At 36.2% G+C, this 21,741-nt stretch overlaps 1 protein-coding gene across 7 annotated transcripts in view; it reads right to left on the reverse strand.

The window, feature by feature from the left end:
• Positions 1-21,741, reverse strand: part of LOC115064564 — a 74,612-nt gene that overhangs the window by 11,036 nt on the left and 41,835 nt on the right. For 5 of the 7 annotated variants that reach the window (XR_003844407.1, XM_029541889.1, XM_029541884.1 and 2 more), the window contains exon 4: positions 15,457-15,514. The exons of 1 other annotated variant lie outside the window; for it this stretch is intronic. The gene's annotated coding sequence lies outside the window, so the exon portion shown is untranslated. Of the gene's footprint in view, positions 1-11,026; positions 11,062-15,456; positions 15,515-21,741 lie in introns of those variants that run through there. One more of the 7 variants, XM_029541911.1, reaches the window with a different exon arrangement.

A 21,741-nucleotide genomic window follows, 5' to 3' on the forward strand; every position in this document is an offset into this window, starting at 1 on the left:
AAAAAAAAAAAAAACAGAAGGAACACTACTCAATTTATTTGATGTCAGGCATGTACCTAAACCAATCAATGACTCAGCAAAGAAAGAGGACTTCAGATCAATTTTTCTTATGAATGTCAATGCAAAAATACTCAATAAAATTCTCACAAGCCTATTCCAAGAAGAAATCAAAGCAATCATTCACAACGATCAAGTAGGCTACACTTGAGGGATACAGGCATGGTTCAATATATGGAAATACATCAACGATATCTGGTATATAAATAAATTATAAGAAAAAAACACATGGTCATCTCATTAGTTACTGAGAAAACATTTGATAAAATTCAATACCCTTCATTGTAAATGTCTTGGAGAGATAAGGAATTCAAGGCGCATACCTAAACATAGTAAAACCAATATTCAGCAAACCAGTAGGTATCATCAAACTAAATGGAGAGAGTAGTGAAACAATTCAACTGAAGTGAGGGACTAGAAAAGGCTGTCCACTCTCTCCCTACCTATTCAATAAGATACTTAAATCCTAGCCAGAGAAATTAGACAACAAAAAGATGTCATAAAAACACAAAATGGAAAGGAAGAACTCAAAATATCACTACTTGTAGATGATATGATAGTATATATAAATGACCCCACAAATTCTACCAGAGAATTCCAAACCTGATAAAAAACTTCAGCAAATTGCCTGGATGTAAAATTAACTCAAAAAAATTAGTATCCTTCCTCTACTAAAATGAAAAAAAAAACAGACTTTGAAAAAATTAGGGAAATATCACTCTTTACAACAGTCACAAATAAAATAAAATACCTTGGTATGACTCTAACCAAGAAAGTGAATAATCTGTATGAATAGAACTTCAAATATCTGAAGAAAGAAATAGAAAAAGATCTCAGAAGATGTAAAGATTTCTCATGTTCATGGACTGGAAGAATTAATATATTAAAAATGGCCACCTTGTTGAAAGACATCTATAGAGTCAATGCAATATGCATCAAAATTCAAATTCAATTCTTTATAAAGTTCGAAAGAGCAATGAACTGAGGGAATCACCATCCTTGATCTCAAGCTGTACTACAGAGCAATAGTGATTAAAAATGTATGATATTGGTTCAGAGTCAGGCAGGTAGATCAGGAAACAGAATTGAATACCCAGAAATGAACTCACATACTTATGATCACTTGATCTTTGACAAAGGAGCTAAAATCATCCAGTGGAAAAGACAGCATTTTTAACAAATTGTGCTGGTTTAACTAGCAGTAAGCATATATGTGGAAGAATATATATATATATATATGTTGGTTTTTAGAGACAGGGTTTCTCTTTATAGCCCTGGCTGTCCTGGAACTCACTCTGTATACCAGGATGGCCTTGAAATCAGAAATTCACCTGCCTCTGCCTCCCAATTTCTTGGGTTAAAGGCTTGCGCCAACACTGACCAGCTACACCGATCCATTTTTATCTCCTTTTACAAAGCTGAAATCCAAGTATATCAAGGAGCTCCACATAAGTACTGATACAATGACACTAATAGAAGAGAAAGTGGGGAAGAGTCTCAAACACATGGATCCAGGGGGATATTTCCTGAATAGAACACCAGTGGCTTAGGTTCTAAGATCAACAAATGTTACCTCATAAAAATTCAAACCTCTGTAGGGCAAAGGACACTCTCAGAACAATATGGCAACCAATAGATTAGGAAAAGTTCTTTACCAATCCTACACTTGATAGAGGGCTAATATCTATCACATACAAAAAAAAAAAAAAACTCAAGAATTTAGACTTCGGGGAACCAAATAACCCTATTAAAAGTAGGGTACTGAGTTAAACAAAGCATTCTCAACAGAGAAATACTGAATGGCCATAAACCAACATCCTTAGTCATCAGGGGAATGCAAATCAAAACAACCTAAGATTCTACCTCATACCAGTCAGAATGGCTAAGACTAAAATCTCAGGTGACAGCAGATGCTGGAAAGGATGTGGTGACAGCAGAGAGGAACAGTCCTCCATTTTTTTATGAGAATGCAAGCTGATAAAACCACTCTGGAGATCAGTCTTACAGTTCCTCAGAAAATTGGACACAGTATGATCTGAGGACCCAGCCCTACCACACTCCTGGGCATATACCCAAAAGATGCTCCAACATATAACAAGGTAACATGCTCCATTAAGTTCATAGCAACCTTATTTATAATAGCCCGAAATGGAAAGAATCCTGATGTCCTTCAACAGAGAAATGGATATATGTAGTGGCTATTCCTGGTTGTCAACTTGACTATATTTGAAATGAACAACAATCCAGAATTGGAAGGCTCACCAGTGAACCTAATCTGGAGGCTGGGAGATAGAGATCTTGGTATGGAGATCTTGAGACACAGTGGTGATTGAATCCAGAAGATTAAGACAGGGATATCTCCAAGTCCAAGGTCATCTGGGATTAAAGTTGTGGTGGCACACACCTTTAATCTGGGCTACACGTTCTGCTGGAGACCATATAAGGACATTGGAAGAAGGGAGTCNAGCTCTCGCTCTTNNGCCTGCTTGCCTTGTGGGACTAAGCAACTGCTAGACCCTTGGACTTCCATTCACAGCTACTACTGAACCATTGTTGGGAATTGGACTGCAGACTGTAAGTCATCAATAAATTCCTTTACTATATAGAGACTATCTGTAAATTCTGTGACTCTAGAAAACCCTGACTAATACAATATACAAAATGTGATATATATATATATATATATATATATATATATATATATATATATATGAATACTACTCAGGTGTTAAAAACAATGACTTCATGAAATTCTTAGGTAAATGGAAGGAACTATAAAATATTATCCTGAGTGAAATAACACAATCACAAAAGAACACACATGGTATGCACTCACTGATAAGAGGATATTTGCCCAAAAGTCCAGAATACCCAAGATACAATTAACAGACCACATCAAGTTCAAAAAGATGGAAAAGCAAATGTGGATGCTTCGGTCCTTCTTAGAAGATAGACAAAATAATCATAGGAGAGAATATGGATACAAAGTGTGCAACAGAGACTGAAGGAAAAGCCATCCAGAGACTGCATTACCTGGAGATCCATCCCATATACATTCACCAAACCCAGACACTATTGTTGATATCAAGAAGTGCTTGAAGACAGGAGCCTGATAGGCTCTGCCAGAGCCTGACAAATACAGAGGTGAATGCTCACAGCCAATCTTTAGACTGAGCATGGGGTCCCCTTGAAGGGGAAAAGACTGAAAGAGGTGAAAAGGTTTGCAACACAATAGAAGAACAAAAATATCAGCCAATCAGAACCCCAAAGCTCTTAGGGATTAAAACATCAACCAAAAGGTAACCACATAGGTAGTCCTATGAATACATTGGGGGGGCGACCCATGGCTCTAGCCACATATGTTGCAGAGTATGGCCTTGTCAAGCATCAATTGGAGGAGAGGCTCTGGTCCTGTGAATGCTTGATGCTTCAGTGTAGGGTTATGCCAGCATGGGGAGGCAGTAGTGGGTTGTTAGATATCACTCTCATAGAAGCAGTGAGAGGCAGGTGGGATAAGGAATTTCCAAGGAAAACCAGGAAAGGAGATAACATTTGAAAATTAAATAAAGAAAATATCTAATAAAGGTGAATTGTACAAAAAAGAATATGATAAAAAATTAAGTCATCTGGGAAAGGGATATCAAGAGATTCTAACTTACACCAAACACAATGGCTAAGATAAAAATCTTAAGTGACAGGACATGCTGGCAAGGATGTGGAGAAAGACAAACTTTCCTTCATTGCCAATGGGACTGTAAACAGGTAAAACAACTCTGGAAATCAGTCTGGTGATTCCTTAGAAAATTGGAAGTCATAAATGAAGACAAAACTATACTGTTCCTGGTCATATACCCAAAAGATGCTTCACCATATCATAAGAACCTGTGCTCCCCTATGTTCATAGCAGCCTTATTTTTAATACACAGAAGCTTGACAGAACTCTTATAGCCCTCAACTGAAGAATGGATACAGAAAATGTGTTTCATTTATACAACTGAATACTATTTGGCCATTAAAATCAAGGACATGAAGAATTTTTCATGCAAATGAATGGAAGTAGAAAATATCATCCTGACTGAAGTAATGCAGGCCTAAAATGACATGCATAGTGTGTATTCCATGATGAGTGGATAGTAGCACTAATATCAAATACCTATGATACAGTCTACAGCTATTCAGAATTTAAATAAGAAGGAAACTCAAGTGAGGATACTTAATTCACATTTAGAACAGGGGACAAAATAATCATGAGAGGGTGTGGTAGGGAGACATTGCCCAGATAGTGTAGGATGAGAGGCAAATTTGGGTAGGATCAGGTATGAGGGGAGACAGCAGATAGGACCAAAGGGAAGGAGAATGTATGGCATATGCAGCTACCAGAGTTGGGGAAGTGGGAATCTCTAGAAAGGTCTAGATATGTGGGATAGGGGAGTCTCACAAGGTCAAAAGTTGGTGACCTTGTCCAAAATGCCAGACAGCAGACAGTGCAGATATGAAACCTGAAATAATAACATACTCCAAAAAAGCAAGTCTCAACAGATACAAAAAATTCAAATCATTTTCTATGTACACATACAAGTTAATAAAATAGTTTCCTGTGTCTTATCATACCACCACATATTAAAGCTGAATTTTCATAATTATAGAAACATCAGGAGGCTTACAGACTCATTGAGTTAGAACAACTCTTTGTGAAATAAAAATTTGTCAAGGTTTTAGGATTCCTTCTGTGCCCTGGAGATGAACATGTGTCACAGCTCTTCATACCTGGGTCCCACCAAGAGTATGCTGGTTTCCCAAGAGTGCTGACACACCTGGATGCACAAGCGAGTGTACTTTTGCTCAAATTCCTGTCCTAAGAGGGACCCACCTGGAGCCATCAGGACATGGGAACCCAGGAACAGACAGAGACAGAATCTTTCCAGTTTCCATCTTTGCTCCAGAGCTGACCATGTGCCAAAGCTCTCCATACACAAATTCCTCCAAAAGAGAAATTATCTTCTAGGACTGCTGACACATAGACTTCCAGGAGGGACAAGCCACAGTCAGATACAACAAGGGCAGCTAACACCAAAGATAACCAGATTGCAAAAGACAAGGGCAAGAACATAACCAACCAAAACCCAAGGCTACTTGGAATCATCAGAACCCAGTTCTTCCACCAGAGCAAGCCCTGGATATCAAAAGACATCAGAATAGCAAAACAGATTTAAAATCACATCTCATTATGATGATAGAGGACTTTAAGTAGGACATAAATAAATCCCTTAAAGAAATACATGACAGATTTTTCTCTCTGGGATCTCTATGAAGAGGTCCACGCAAGAGTGCTCTGGACACAGAATCAACAGAGATTCTTGGACATGGTCCTATAGGGGTCTCATCCTCAGCCAGAAGGTGGAGCTGATCCTCATTCCTCTGTGCACCTTCCATGCCAGAGGAGAGCTTGCCTCCAAGGAGGGCTCTGACTCTGATACTCAGGAAAGATTGCCATTTTCTCTCCTGTATCTTCCCAAGGCGGATCCATTCAGGAGAGCACAGGGAGCAGAGCTTCTAGGACAGGGGTCCTACATTTACAGCTAGGAGGTGGGGTTGTTCCACAGCCCTCTGTGCACTGGTCTTTCCAGGAGAGAGCTGGTCTCCCAGGCATGCTGACAGAGGCTAACAAACTCATAGAAGACACAAGTTCCAACCAGAGACAGCTAGAAAATCTAACACCAGAGATTACCAGATGGCAAAAGGCAAATATTATAATCTTACCAACAGAAACTAAGACTACTTGAAATCATCAGAGCCCATTACTCCCACCAGAGTGAGTCCTGGATACCACAATACACTGGAAAAGCAGGATTTGGATTTAAAATCATATCTCATGATGCTGGTAGATGATTTTTTAGAAAATATTAACAACTCACTTAAAAAAATACTGGAGAACACAGCTAAATAGGTGGAAGTCCTTAGAGATGAAAGACAAAAATCCCTTAATGAATTACAGGAAAACACAAGCAAATGGGTGAAGGAATAGAAGAAAACACTCCAGGATCTAAAAATGAAATTGGAAACAGTAAAGAAATCCCAAAGGGAGACTAATCTGGAGATAGAAATCCTGGGAAAGAAATCAGGAGCCATAGATGCAAGCATCAAAATAGAATACAAGAGATGGAAGAGAGAATCTCAGGTGCAGAAGATTCCACAGAAAACATGGACACAACAATCAAAGAAAATGCAAAATGCAAAAAGATCCTAACTCAAAACATCCAGGAAATCCAGGAAACAACGAGAAGACTAAACCTATGGATAATAAGTATAGATGAGAATGAAGGACAAGTAAATATCTTCAACAAAATTGTAGAAGAAAACTTCCCTACCCTAAAGAAAGAGCAGCCTATGAAAATTAAAGAAGCCTACAGAACTCCACATAGACTTGACCAGAAAAGAAATTCCTCCCGACAAATAATAATCAAAATACCAAATGCACTAAATATAGAATATTAAAATCAGTAAGGGAAAAGGTTGAGAAACATATAAAGGCAGACCTATTAGAATTAGACCAGACTTCTCACCAGAGATTATGAAAGCCAGAAGATCCTGGACAGATGTTATACAGACCCTAAGAGAACACAAATGCCAGCCTAGGCTAATATACCCTGCAAAACTCTCAATTACCATAGACAGAGAAACTAAAGTATTACATGACAAAACCAAATCCACACAACATCTTTCCAAAAATCCTGCTCTTCAAACCATAATAAAGGGAAAACTCCAACACAAGGAGAGAAACAACAACAAAGAAAATGCAAGAAAATAATTCTTCAACAAACCTAAAAGAAGACATCCACAAGAACAGAATCCCAACCCTAACAACGAAAATAACAGGAAGCAACAGTTATTTTTCCTTAATAACTCTTAATATCAATGGACCCAATTCTTCAATAAAAAGACAGACACTAACAGACTGGCTATGTAAACAGGACCCAACATTTTGCTGCTTACAGGAAACCCACCTCAGGGAAAAAAAACAAAATAAACACTACCTCAGAGTAAAAGGCTGGAAAACAATTTTCCAAGCAAATGGTCCCAAGAAACAAGCTGTAGTAGCCATTCTAATNTCGAATAAAATAAACTTTCAACCTAAAGTTATCAAAAAAGACAAGAAGGGGCACTTCATACTCATCAAAAGTAAAATCTACCAAGATGATCTCTCAATTCTGAAAATCTATGCTCCAAAAGCAAGGACAGTCACATTCATTAAAGATACCTTAGTAAAGTTCAAAGAACATTGCACTGCACACAATAATATTGGGACACTTCAACACACTGCTCTCATCAATAGACAGATCATGGAAACAGAAACTAAACAGAGACACATGGAAACTAACAGAAATTATGAAACAAATGGATTTAACAGATATCTACAGAACATTTTATCCTGAAACAAAAGGATATACCTTCTTCTTAGCACTTCAATGTAACTTCTCCAAAGCTGACCACATAACCAGTCAAAAAACATGCCTCAGCAGATACAAAAATATTGATATACTCCCATACATCCTATCAGATCACCACAGAGTAAGGATGATTTTCAATAACAACATAAATAATAGAAAGCCAATGTACATGAAGAAACTGAACAACACTCTNCTCAATGATAACTTGGTCAAGGAAGAAATTTTTTAAAAAAAGAATTTTTTAGAGTTTACTGAAAATGAATTCATGGCCATCTTGTATCCTGGGTCCCAAAGAGACCAGTCTGCATAGGAGAGTGTGTGGGCAGCAGAAGTGACAGAGCTTCTGGGACAGTGTCCTTTTCAGGACTTCATTTTTAGCCAGGAGGCAGAGCTGAGCTCCAGACCTCTGCATACTTGCCTGCAGAGAGTACTCTGACAACTAAGACTCAGGAGAGAGTTGGACTCCCAGGAGTGCTGACAGAGGTTAACAGAATCACAGGAGGAACATGCTCCAGCCTGAGACAGCTAGAACAACTAACACCAGAGACTATCAGATGACGAAAGGCAAACTTAAATATCTTACTAACAGAAACCGAGACCACTCACCATCATCAGAACCCAGCACTCCCACCACAGCTTACCCTGGATACCCCAACACACCTGAAAAGCAAGATTCGGATTTAAAATCATATTTCCTGATGCTGGTTGAGGATTTTTAAGAAGGACATTAATACCTCACTTAAAGAAACACAGGAGAACAGGGCTAAACAGGTAGAAGGCCTTAAAGAGGAAGCACAAAAATCTCTTAAAGAATTACAGGAAAACACAACCAAATAGGTGATGGAATTGATCAGAACCATCCAAGATCCAAGATGGAAGTAGAAACAATAAAGAAAACACAAAGGGAGGTAACTCTGGAGATAGAAACCCTAGGAAACAAATCAGGAACCATAGCTGCAAATATCAGGAACAGAATACAAGAGATGGAAGAGAGAATCTGAGATGCAGAAGATTTCATAGAGAACATGGACACAACAATCAAAGAAAATGCAAAATGCAAAAAGGTCCAAACTCAAAACATCCAGGAAATCCAGAACACAATGAGAAGAACAAACCTATGGATAATAGGTGTAGATGAGAATGAAACTTTTAACTTAAAGGGCCAGTAAATATCTTCAACAAAATTCTAGAAAACTTCCCTAACGTAAAGAAAGAGGTGTCCATGAACATAAAAGAAGCCTACAGAACNCCAAATAAACTGGACCAGAAAAGAAATTCCTCCTGATACATAATAATCAGAACAACAAATTCAGTAAATAAAGATAGAATATTAAAAGCAGTTAGGGAAAAAGGTCAAGTAACATATAAAGTCAGGCCTATTGGAATTACACCAGACTTCACCAGAGACTATGAAAGCCTGAAGATCCTGGACAGATGTTATTCAGACCCTAAGCGAACACAAATGCCAGGCCAGGCTACTATACCCAATAAAACTCTTAATTACCAGAGATGGATAAACCAAAGTATTCCATGTCAAAGCCAAATTCACACAGTATCTTTCCACAAATCTAGGCCTTCAAAGGATAATAATGGGAAAACACCAACACAAGGACTGAAATCAAGGACTAGAAAAGGCAAGAAAGTAATCCTTCAACATATATAAAGGAAGACAGCCGCACGAACAGAACCCCAACTCTAACAACAAAAATAACAGGAAGAAACAGTTACTTTTCCTTAATATCTCTTAATATCAATGGACCCAATTCCCAAATATAAAGACATAGACTAAGAGACTGGCAAAACAAGCAGGACCGATCATTTTGCTGTTTACAGGAAACCCACCTCAAGGAAAAAGACATACACTACCTCAGAGTGAAAGTCTAGAAAACAAGTTTCCAAGTAAATGGTTCAAAGAAACAAGTTGTAGTAGCCATTCTAATATTGAATAAAATCAACTTCCACCCAAAGTTATCAAAAAAGACAAGCAGGGGCACTCAATGAAACCTTGATCAAGGAAAAAAATAAAGAAATTAAAGAGTTTTCAGAGTGTAATGAAAATGAAGCCACAACATACCCAAGCTTTTTGGACACAATAAAAGCAGTCCTAAGAGGAAAACTCATAGCTCTATGTACCTCCAAAAAGAAACTAGAGAAAGCATATACGAGCAGCTTGACAGCACAAATAAAAGCTCTAGAACAAAAGGAAGCAAATACATCCAAGAGGAGTATAAGGAAGGAAATAATCAAACTCAGGGCTGAAATCAACCAAGTGGAAACAAAAAGAACTGTTCAAAGAATCAACCAAACCAGGAGCTGGTTCTTTGAGAAAATCAACAAGATATATAAACTCTTAGACAGAGTAACTAGAGGGTACAGGGACAGTATACTAATTAACAAAATCAGAAATGAAAAGGGAGATATAACAACAGAACCTGAGGAAATCCAAGACATCATCAGATCCTATTATAAATGGCAATACTCAACAAACTGGAAATCATGGATGAAATGGACAATTACCTAGACAGATATGAGTACCAAAATTAAATTAGGATCAGAATAATGATATAAACTGTACCATATCCCCTAAAGAAATAGAATCAGTCATTAATAATCTTCCAACCACAAAAAGCTCAGGACCAGGTGAGTTTAGTGCAGAGTTCTATCAGACCTTCAAAGAAGAACTATTTCCATTTTTTTCTCAAATTATTCCACAAAGTAGAAACAGAAGGTACTCTACCTAATTCATTCTATGAAGCCCCAATTACTCTGATACCTAAACCTCATAAATACCCAACAGAGGGAACTTCAGACCAATTTCCCTTATGAATATCGATGCAAAAATTCTCAATAAAATTCTTGCTAACTGAATCCAAGAACAAATCAAGATGATCATCCATCATGATCAAGTAGGATTCATTCCAGGGATACAGGGATGGTTTAATATATGGAAATCCAACAACATAATCCACTGTATAAACAAACTCAAAGACAAAAAGCACATGATCATATCATTAGATGCTGAGAAAGCATTTGACAATATACAACAGCCATTCATGATAAAAGACTTAGAAAGACAAGGAATTCAAGGACCAAACCTAAACATAATAAAAGCAATATACTACAAACCAGTAGCCAACATCAAACTAAGTGGAGAGAAACTTGAAGCAATCTAAGTAAAATCAGGAACTAGACAAGGCTGCCTTCTTTCTCCATACCTATTCAATATAGCACTTGAAGTCCTAGCTGAAGCAATTAGACAACAAAAGGAGATCAAGGGGATACAAATTGGAAAAGAAGAAGTCAAAATATCACTATTTGTAGATGATATGATAGTATATATAACTGACCCTAAACATTCCATAAGGGAACTCCTAAACCTGATAAACAGCTTCAGTTAAGTAGGTAGATATAAAATTCACTCAAACAAATTAATGACCTTTCTCTACACAAAGGATAAACAGGCTGAGAAAGAAATTAGGGAAACAATACCCTTCACAATAATCACAAATAATATAACATACCTTGGTGTGGCTCTAACTAAGGAGGTGAAACATCTGTATGTTAAGAACTTCAAGTCTCTGTAGAAAGAAATGGAAGAAGATCTCAGAAGATGGAAAGATCTCCCATTCTCATGGATGGCAGGATTAACATATTCAAAATGGCTATCTTTCCGAAGGCAATCTACGGATGTGGAGAAAGAGGAACACTATTCCATCGTTTGTGGGATTGCAAGCTGGTACGACCACTCTGGAAATCAGTCTGGCAGTTCCTCAGATTATTTGACACAATACTACCGGAGGATCCAGCAATATCTATCCTGGGCATATACCCAGAAGATGTTCCAACTGGTAATAAGGACACATGCTCCACTATGTTCATAGCAGCCTTGTTTATAATAGCCAGAAGCTGGAAAGAACCCAGATGTCCCTCAACAGAGGAATGGATACAGAAAATGTGGTACATTTACACAATGAAGTACTACCCAGAAAATAAAAACAATGAATTTATGAAATTCTTAGGCGAATGGATGGATCTGAAGGATATCATCCCAAGTGAGATAAGCCAATCACAAAAGAACATGCATGATATGTACTCTGTACTCACTGACAAGTGGATATTAACCCAGAAACTGAGACTACCCAAGATACAATTTGCAAAACACATGAAACTCCAGAAGAAGATAAACCAAAGAGTGGATGCTTTGTCCCTTCTTAGAATAGGGGAAAAATACCCATGGAAAGAGTTACAGAGAGAAAGTTCAGAGCTGAGATGGAAGGAAGGACCATTCAGAGACAGCCCTACCCGGGGATCCATCCCATATGCAACCACCAAAACCAGACACTATTGTATATGCTAGCAAGATTTTGCTGACAGGACCCTGATATAGCTATCCCTTGTGAGGCTATGCCAGTGCCTGGGAAATACATAAGTGAATGCTCACAGTCATCTATTGGATAGTACACAGGTCCCATAAAAAGCTAGAGAAAATACCCAAGGAGCTAAATGGATGAGCAACCCCATAGGAGGTTCAACAACATGAACCTACCAGTACCCCCCAGAACTGTGTCTCTAGTCTCATATGTAGCAGAGGATGACCTAGTCATCCATCAATGGAAGTAGAGGCCCTTGGTCTTGTGAAGATCATATGCCCCAGTACAAGGGAATGCCAGGGTCAGAAAGCAGGAGTGGGTGGGTTGGGGAGCAGGGCAGGGGGAGGGATTTTGGGATAGCATTTGAAATGTAAATATAAATTAAATAAAAAATGAAAATGAATCCACAATATACCCAAACTTATGCAATAAATGAAAAGAAGCATGAAAGGAAACTCATATCTCTGAGTGCCTCCAAAAATAAACTGGAGAGAGCATACATTAGCATCTTCATGGCATACCTAAAAGCTCTACAACAAAATGAAGGAAATTCACCCAAGAGGAGTAGAGAGCAGTAAATAATCAAACTCAGTGCTGAAATCAACCAAATGGGAACAAAAAGAACTATACGAAGATTCAACCAAACCAGGAGCTGGTCCTTAAGAAAATCAACAAGATAAATAAGCCCTTACCCAGAATATCAAGAGGGCATGGGGACAGTATTCTAATTAGCAAAATCAGAAATGAAAAGGGAGACATTACAACAGAATCTGAGGAAATCCAAAAAATCATTAGATCCCACTACAAAATCCTATATTCAACAAAACTGGAAAACCTGAGTGAAATGGAAAATTTTCCAGTCAGATAATAGGTACCAAAGTTAAACCAGGATCAGATTAATGATCTAATCTGTCCCATATCCCTAAAGAAATAGAAGTAGTCATCAATAGTCTTCCAATGAAAAAAACCCACAACCAGATGGTTTTAGTGCAGAGTTCTGTTAGATCTTCAAAGAAGACCTAATTCTAACACTCCTCAAACTATTCCACAAAATAGAAACAGAAGGTACTCTACCCAATTCATTCTATGAAGCCACAATTACTCTGATACCTAAACCACACAAAGATCCAACAAAGAAAGATAACTTCAGATCAATTTCCCTTATGAATACCGATGCAAAAATACTCCATAAAATCCTTGCAAACAGAATCCAAGAACATATCAAAATGATCATCCATCATGACCAAGTAGGCTTCATCCCAATGACACAGGGATGGTTTAACTGCTTGTGGACGTTGTACATCGTGGTGCGCACTAGGCTCCGCACCACGATGTACAACGTCCACAGACGAAAATCCATCAACATAATCCACTATATAAACTCAAAGACAAAAATCACATGATCATCCAAAAGATTTGTAGAAGTTCTTTCCCAATTCTACATTTGCTAGAGGGCTACTATCCAATATATACAAAGAACTCAAGTTAGATCCCAGAGAACAAAATAACCCTATTCAAATTGGGTAGAGAGCTTAACAAAGAATTCTCAACAGAGGAATATTGAATGGACAAGAAGCACTTAAATCCTTAGTCATAATTGAAATGCAAATCAAACCACCCTGAGATTCCACCTGTTACCAGTCAGAATGGCTAAGATAGAAAACTCACATGAGAGCAGATGCTGGAGATGATGTAGAGAAAGAGGAACACTCCTCCATTTTTTGTGGGATTGCATGCTCATGCAAACATTTTGGAGATCAGTCTGGCATCTCCTTAGAAAATTCGACATAGTATTACCTGAGCACACAGCTAGACCATTCCTGGGCATCTACCAAGAAGATGCTCCAACATATAAAAAGGAGACATGCTCCACTATGTTCATAGCAGCCTTATTTATAATAGCCAGAAGCTAGAAACAACCCAAATGCCCCTCAACAGAGTAAGGAATACAAAAACTGTTATACAAATATACAGTGGAATACCACTTAGCTATTAAAAACAATGACTTCATCGAATTTGCAGGCAAATGGGTGGATATAGAAAATATTTTGAGTGATGTAACTCAGACACAATAGACGACATATGGTATTTTCTAACTGATAAGTGGATATTAAGCGAAGCTCATGGAGTATCCACAATACAACTTTCAGACAGCATGAAGTTCAAGAGGAATGAAGACCAAAGAGTGGATGCTTCAGTTCTACTTAGAAGGAGGAAATAATGAAGGGAAGTAGAGGATGGTTGGGATTTGGGAGGAAAACAAGGGGGTAGGGTGAAAGATGGGAAGAATCACATATTGGAAGACATAGAGGAGATATACAGAAGGTCATAAAATTGAGTAGAGGTATGTAGCAGTGGAAGATGGGGAACTGGGTGCAGCAACCAGAAAGTCCCAGATGGCAGGAAACAGGAGACTGGATGGCATAAGATGAAATACCCCACAAAGTGAAGGGAGAACCTTTGAAGACCATAACTAGAGGTGATGCATGGTCCCCTGGTTGAGGGATGGGGCCACCCATCTATCTCCAGTTTTTTCACCCAGAGTTGTTCATGACTGAAGGAAATACAGGAACAAAGAATGTAGCAGAAACTGAAGAAAAGGCCATTTAGAGACTGCCCCATGCGGGCATACATCTCACATGCAGACAACAAACCCAGATCCTATTTCTGATGCCAATAAGTACTTGATGACAGGAGCTCCATTCATCTGTTTACTGAGAGGCTCTCCCAGATCCTCACCAATACCGATGTGGATGCTAGCAGTCAACCATAGGACTGAGCACAGGGACCACAATGGAGTAATAGAACTGAAGGAGCTTAAGAGGCCTTGTCTGGCATCAATGGGATGGCAGGCCCTTGGTCCTGTGAAGGCTTGATGCCCCAGTGTCTAGGAATGCTAGGGTGGTGAGGCGGGAGTGGGAAAGTGGATGAGGGAGCACCCTCATAGAAGCAGGGTAAGGGGGCATTGGATAAGGGGTTTGCATAAGGGAAACCAGGAAAGGCGGATACTGTTTGAAATGTAAATAAATAAAATATCCAATTAAAAATGTGTCAAGGCAGAAATAAATTAATAAATGAAAAACTTTTTAGAATTCAATGAAAAGAAACACAAAATCTCCCCAAACTTGTAGAACAGAAACAAATCAGTTCTAAACACACACACACACACACACACACACACACACACACACACACACACACACAAATCACAGTACTTAAAAACGAAATTGGAATGTCCTCATACCAGCAACACAACAGCACTCCTAGAATCTTTTGAACAAGAAGAATTGAGAATATTCAAGTACAGTAGAGGGCAGGAAACAAAGAAACCATGTTGACATCCATTTACTAGAACCAAGTGGAGCAATATAAAGAATTGATGAATAAAAGAATTGGTTCTTTGAGAAAATAAACAAGAAATAAAAACAATTGTCCAATGTACCAAAAGATGGTTAGAGTACATCTGCTTTAACAAAGTCAATATCAAAAGCAGGACATAAAAAAGACAAGAAGGATTTTCAACTCCACTGAATGGGAAAATTTAAAGGAAACAGATAACTCTTTCAATGGTTGTCACTTACCAAATATCTGTTAAGGCCAGATGGTGAAATAGTAATAGTCATCAAAAGAATCCTCCCCCTATCAAAAAAAGAAAATCCAACCATATTTAGTCCACATCCTCCAAAACGTTCAAAGAAACTTAATATTAACACTCCTCATACTTTCCACAAAATAGAAAGAGCAGTATTATTGCCATATTAATTTTATAAGGCCATGGTTACCCTGATACCTGAACTATATAAGAAATTGAAAAATAACATACTTAGAGATGAATTTCCTTCATGAACATTGATATAAATGTGATCAATTAAATACCTGTAAACTGAATCCATGAACAGAGAAAAATATCATTCATCCCCATCCATTGTGTTCATCATACAACAGATGAAAAGGTTTAGTATATGAAAAACAGTAAATGTAATACTCCAGATAAGGAAACTTTCAAAAAACATATGCTAATCTAATTTAATGTAGAAAATATCAATACCTTTTACTGATACAAGTCCTACAGAAATCAGTGATATGAGGGATATATTTAAAAAATAATACAGCAAATTGTAAGACATGTTACTTGGAACACATTGATTTTTTTTCAGAGTTGAGTATGTGGTTAACCTGAGGTATATCACATACTAAGTTTATTATGTGGGGTTATCTAACCTCATAACCAAGTACTTGCATTATGGTACAGGATAAAATGAATTCGCAACTTTATGAATTGTTAGGATTTAGGATTTTCTGGCATTATACCTTCCATGAGAAGGTAAAAATGTTGCTTCATATTATCTAACTCATTTGGATATGTCAAAATGAAGGCATTTTGTATACAATGAGTGATAAATGGGTTGATACCTTGAACACTTGACAATTTCTTTTTTCCCATTTTTTATTAGATATTATCTTTATTTATATTTCAAATGCTATCCTGAAAGTTCCCTATACTCTCCCCTGTCCCTGCTCCCCTTATTGTTCATCACTTTCCTAGATATACTTAACATTGGAAAAAGAATTGTGTTTATCTTGCATGAAACTTTGCTTTAGGCATCTGTTCAGTCTAAACTTCCTTACAAAATTCTTAAAACATTCCTTTGGTTGCTCACTAAGGGACTATTCAGCAATTTGTTTGTTTCAATTGAACATTGATATTCCTGGAATATTATGAAGGGAAGGCATATCTAGTTTGAAAATTTGATTATTTGAGAAAATTTGTGCATCTATTTTTATAGTTTATTTTCAGGAATATATTTCCCTAAATTTTAAGTCAAGTTCAAGTATTTGTCACAATTAGGTTGCAGTTTCTAGGTGTAACTAGGAAAATTGAAAAAAAATACACTAAACTTGCAAAAATAATGTAATACAATGAATATGAAATACAAAAAATGATGGATCAAGACAGAAATAACTTTTATAACAATGACCAACTCAAACATATTATCTGAAGAAGGCACTGACATACCAAAAAGAGGTTGAGAAATTGTTCAAATTTTGAGAGCTGTATAGGTCAGCTATGATGGACAGTAAGATAGCCATCAGAATCCACTCCTTCCAAAATAAATAAAGCCAACTGTTCTTATATGTAGAAAATTTTTTCTCACACTGCCTACATAGAAAACCATTGATAAAAGTCTTGAGATTAGAAGAAGAAGAAGAAGAAGAAGAAGAAGAAGAAGAAGAAGAAGAAGAAGAAGAAGAAGAAGAAGAAGAAGAAGAAGAAGAAGAAGGAAAAACACAATCTTTAAATATTCTCTGAGAACAAGGCATGGAAATCTCCCATTTGTTATGTACCTTCAGCTTCATAGCAAATCCACTTTTGGGTAACAGTGCTAGTGACCTAGCAATTTTTTTCCTGGAGTTTCATCCCATTTTTATCTATCATTTCAAGGTCTGCCTTTGTGACACATTTAATTATATGTTTATACTATACTATTAATTATGGAAATGATCAATGTAAATTAACAAAGCAAGTATTAGGGCATCTTTGAGACACTGTAATATTACCCATTTTCTCAAAATATAGGATTCTAAAGCCAATCTTTATTATCATGTGTCAACAATTAACAATAAAAAGTACAACCAGACTCTAAAACCTGCACTAGTATTATTGGAGAACTTTCTATCTGGGCATAAGTTTGCCATTTAAAAGAGTTGTGCAGAATCCTAAAACAGTTGTTTTCTTGATTGATACAAATAAGTTCTCTTTTAACACATGAATATTTTACCACCAGATAAGACCTTGTCACCTCAGCTGTGAAAAAGAAACGCATGGTTGTGTAGAAGATATGTTTCTCAGTATCTGAATAAAAGAATTCAAAAGAATTCAGTAGGAGTAATCATGAATACATTGTCTTTTATACCTTTATCCTAATCAACTGTAAATAAGGTATCAAAAATACTCTTATCGTGAGACAATCACATATAAAAAAAGAAAAGAAAAAAGAAGCTTTTTCCATATTAAAGTTCTGTCCTAAAATCTGTTTTTCTTGATACAATTTAAAAATATTGTCATCAATTGCAAATATCATTATTTCATTTTAGGTTTTCTTTTAATTAGCAGCTTATGTTGGTAAATTTAATAGATCATACTCATCAATTCCTTTCTTTTTGTACATTCCTACTCCACATGACCCCCTTTTCCACCACTTACTCAATTTTAGTTATTTTTATTTCATTCTCCAATTACCAATACTGAAATCAATTTTGAAACATATGTTTCCTGATCATCATTCAATGTATTGTTCCTGTTCTTTTTAGACTGAAACTACAGGTGAGACTATATCAATACACCTAAGTACACCTAATAAGCTCAAATAAAGAAAAACATAACCAGTCATGTGATTTTTATTTTTGAATTTGGATTACCTGTCTCTGTATTATCAATTCCTGATAAATTTGTTTTCCTGAAATTACACTGTTGCAGTTTCAGGGATTTATAAATGGGAAAATATTGTATATAAAACTTCATATTTTTTATTCTGGAAGTCATTTTACTCTTATTTTTTACTAATTTCTGTATTATTATTATTATTATTATTATTATCATCATCATCATCATCATCATCATCATCATCTCATAATCACTAAATACTTTTACAATCCAGTTGTTATCCCCCTCACAGTCTTCCCTCCGACATTTCCTCATTACACTCTTCCTCTCGTGTCTCCAAGAGGTTGTCCCTTCCCCTCATCCAACCAGACCTCCCCACTCCCTGGGGCCTGAAGTTTCTTGATGGTTAGGTTTATCATGGTACAAAGAGAATTTCTCAGCTCAAATTATAGGAAGAAATATTTTTTTAGCTTCTAGAAAATAGAGGACACAATTCGAGTGGCATGGTATTTATAAAGGAGGGAAAACACAGTGGCATCATTTTGAAATGCCTGACTATGGAACTCAGGACAAATGCCTATCATTATTTATCTGTGTTTTAGATACTACATCATGGACACATATTTGATGTTCCTCTGATCACTTGGGTTCAGGACTTGGCAGTATAGAAAATAAAATTTAATTGTTGGATCTTAAGGGAAAAAGAAATAGTGGTTCTATAAGTGCATTGTTTGCACTCCTTAATGACAAGAACAAAGATGAAAAAAAGCTGAACATTTGAGTTGGACAATAAAATGAATACTGAATAATATCCAGTAATATTGAATAATAATCCACAGAAATGTCTTATGGTCAAGAAAGTTTGCTAAATTTATTTCACCACATTGAATTTCTTGTAAAGGTTCTTTTTTTCTAAAGAATGTAATTTTATCTAAAAGAATCATTCAAAGACTTTAAATAGTGCTAGAAGATACCAAGGTACTATCTTAGAGATAATCGTGGAAGTTTCATTCAAGTAGAGATTGTGTATCAGATGTGTCCCTCTTAAAAATTTTCCTGCCGTCATAGTAAATAGAGTAGGCAAAAGAGTTGATACCTTTACCTAACCATGATATTCTTTGATAATATACTTAGGAGAAAATGTTGGTGTGTCTGCTTCATTATTTATGTTCCTTGTGAATCTTCTTGCTCAATTTATTACTTAGTTGTTTGTTTATCTATGTCATGTGTCAGATTAAGGTGACTGTTTGAAGTAGGTTGGGGTTTCTAGGTATGTCCAGTCGAAAGCTGAATGAATGTACTGAGCCTGCAAATAATAACACATACTTCAATAAAAATGAAGCATAGACTTCACAAATAACAATTCAAGATTAATAAAATTTTAATTACAATAATCCTAATATAAATATATTTTGTGAAGAAGAAATTATGATGTGTGGGATTTTTTGATAATTTCAACATAGTTTCCATGCAAAATGGTCATTAGTATCCACTGATATGCTTCTTTTGTTGAAATTCAACAAGGCAAGCATACATTAATATAGAAGAAAGGCTCATCACACCACATTCAATAGCCAGATATTGATGGAAAATAGAGCAAAAAAAGAAAGACACAATTCTAGAAAATAGTATTAAGGCAGAGGGACCTACTATCTGTTCCTTATACTTTGTCACTGTCAACAGAAAATGCTATATTTTGTAGACAGTGCTATTGAACATGCGAGTGCATTTTTCAGAATTCATACATTTGTTGTTTCATCCTTTTTGACATATGCATTTTTCTCTTATTTCCTTTTATGCACTGTACAATTCTTATACAGTGTTCATCAATCTAAAAGAAATATCGCAAGTATTGGGAATATTTGGGCCATAGTAAGGATACCCATTTCTCAGAAACTAAAATAGTAAAGCCAGTCAACACTGTTATATGATACGAATAAAAATAAGAGATACCCATGCTCATAAATCTTCATTGATCTTATCATAACACTTTCTTTTTGGAACTTAGATTTCTATTTGTATAAGTCACTTAGCATTCTCAAACTGTTGTAATCATCAATACAGCCAAACCCTCTCTCAACCATTAAATATTTCTACAGACAGGAATAACCTCAGAAAACTTGTCTGTTTGGCAATAAAAATGAAAAAGATTCTCAATACAGAGCTACTAAATCAGATCCAGAATGAAACAATTGCCATTTTTTGTTAATAATTATCAGAAATAATATACCAAATTGCTGTATTATGAGATGATTACTGCTAATAAAAAAGCAATTACATTTTATTTAAGTTTCTGTCTTATAATATGTTTTCCTTTGCATAAAATTAAACTATTGTTAGTGCTTGAAGATGACAAGCATTATATCTAAAATGTGTTTTATTCAACATCCTATGTTAGGCTACAGTAGTATCATATTCAGAAATACCATGTTTGTTTGAATCCTTGACACTATATTCCTCTCCCTCATCTCCCAGCCAGGTTTTTCTTTGCCACTTTTGTGGGTAATTATGAATATGTTCTTCACTTTCTGAAACAGGTATTTACTGTATATGTTCATGGCTCTTGTTTTTTCTTCAGGTCAGAAACCAGAGACAAACACACTTCAATTCAATGATATGGTTAGAGATCAAATATGTCTTTTTGTTGTGGTGGTGGTGGTAGTGATGGTGGTGTTGATATTGTTGTTATTGGTGGGGGGGGGTTGAGTCTGAATTATTTTCCTCTGAGTCATTAATTCCATGTAAGTTTGCTTTCCCAAAATTACATAGTTAGGTTTTATGGCTTCATAAAAACAAATATTTATATATAAAATATTTTCTTCATTTTATTATAGGTGAACATGTAGGTGGTAGCCTTACCTCACTCTTGTGTAGATTGGTATGAGTATGATGAATTTCTTATGCCTGCTATAGAAAGAAAATAATTTTAAAAAAATTCTCAGGCACTATTTAGAGAAGCCCTGTAATATGTCATGTTGATTTAAAAGTATTCAAAATACATGGGATCATTTCTTAAAATCCAAATCTATGGCAGTTTTCTATTTCACATGCAGTAGTCTTTATTCTGCTTATCTTATGAAACATGTATTTTTATATCATCTCTGTTTACTTCTCATTTACTTTTGTTCTTTCTCATTGTTCTTATCCTATTTTTTGGAATGAAAACTCAGATAGTCATTTTAACAATATTAATTATGCCAGTTCATGAGCATGGGAGATATGTTCATCTTCTGAGATCTTTTTTGTTTCTTTCCTCAGAGACTTGGTGTTCTTGTCATATAAATCTTTCTCTTGCTTTGTTAGAGAATCATCAATATTTACCATGAGAAAGATCATATGTGCTCATGAGATGTAACATATGCTTTTTGTTTTAAGTACACATGTTTTTTTTTTTTTTGGTTTTTTTTTTTTTTTTTGAGACAGGGTTTCTCTGTATAGCTCTGGCTGTCCTGGAACTCACTTGGTAGACCAGGCTGGCCTC

This window comes from Mus pahari, chromosome 1, assembly GCF_900095145.1.
Source record: "Mus pahari chromosome 1, PAHARI_EIJ_v1.1, whole genome shotgun sequence".
In the NCBI taxonomy this organism is placed as follows: domain Eukaryota; kingdom Metazoa; phylum Chordata; class Mammalia; order Rodentia; family Muridae; genus Mus; species Mus pahari.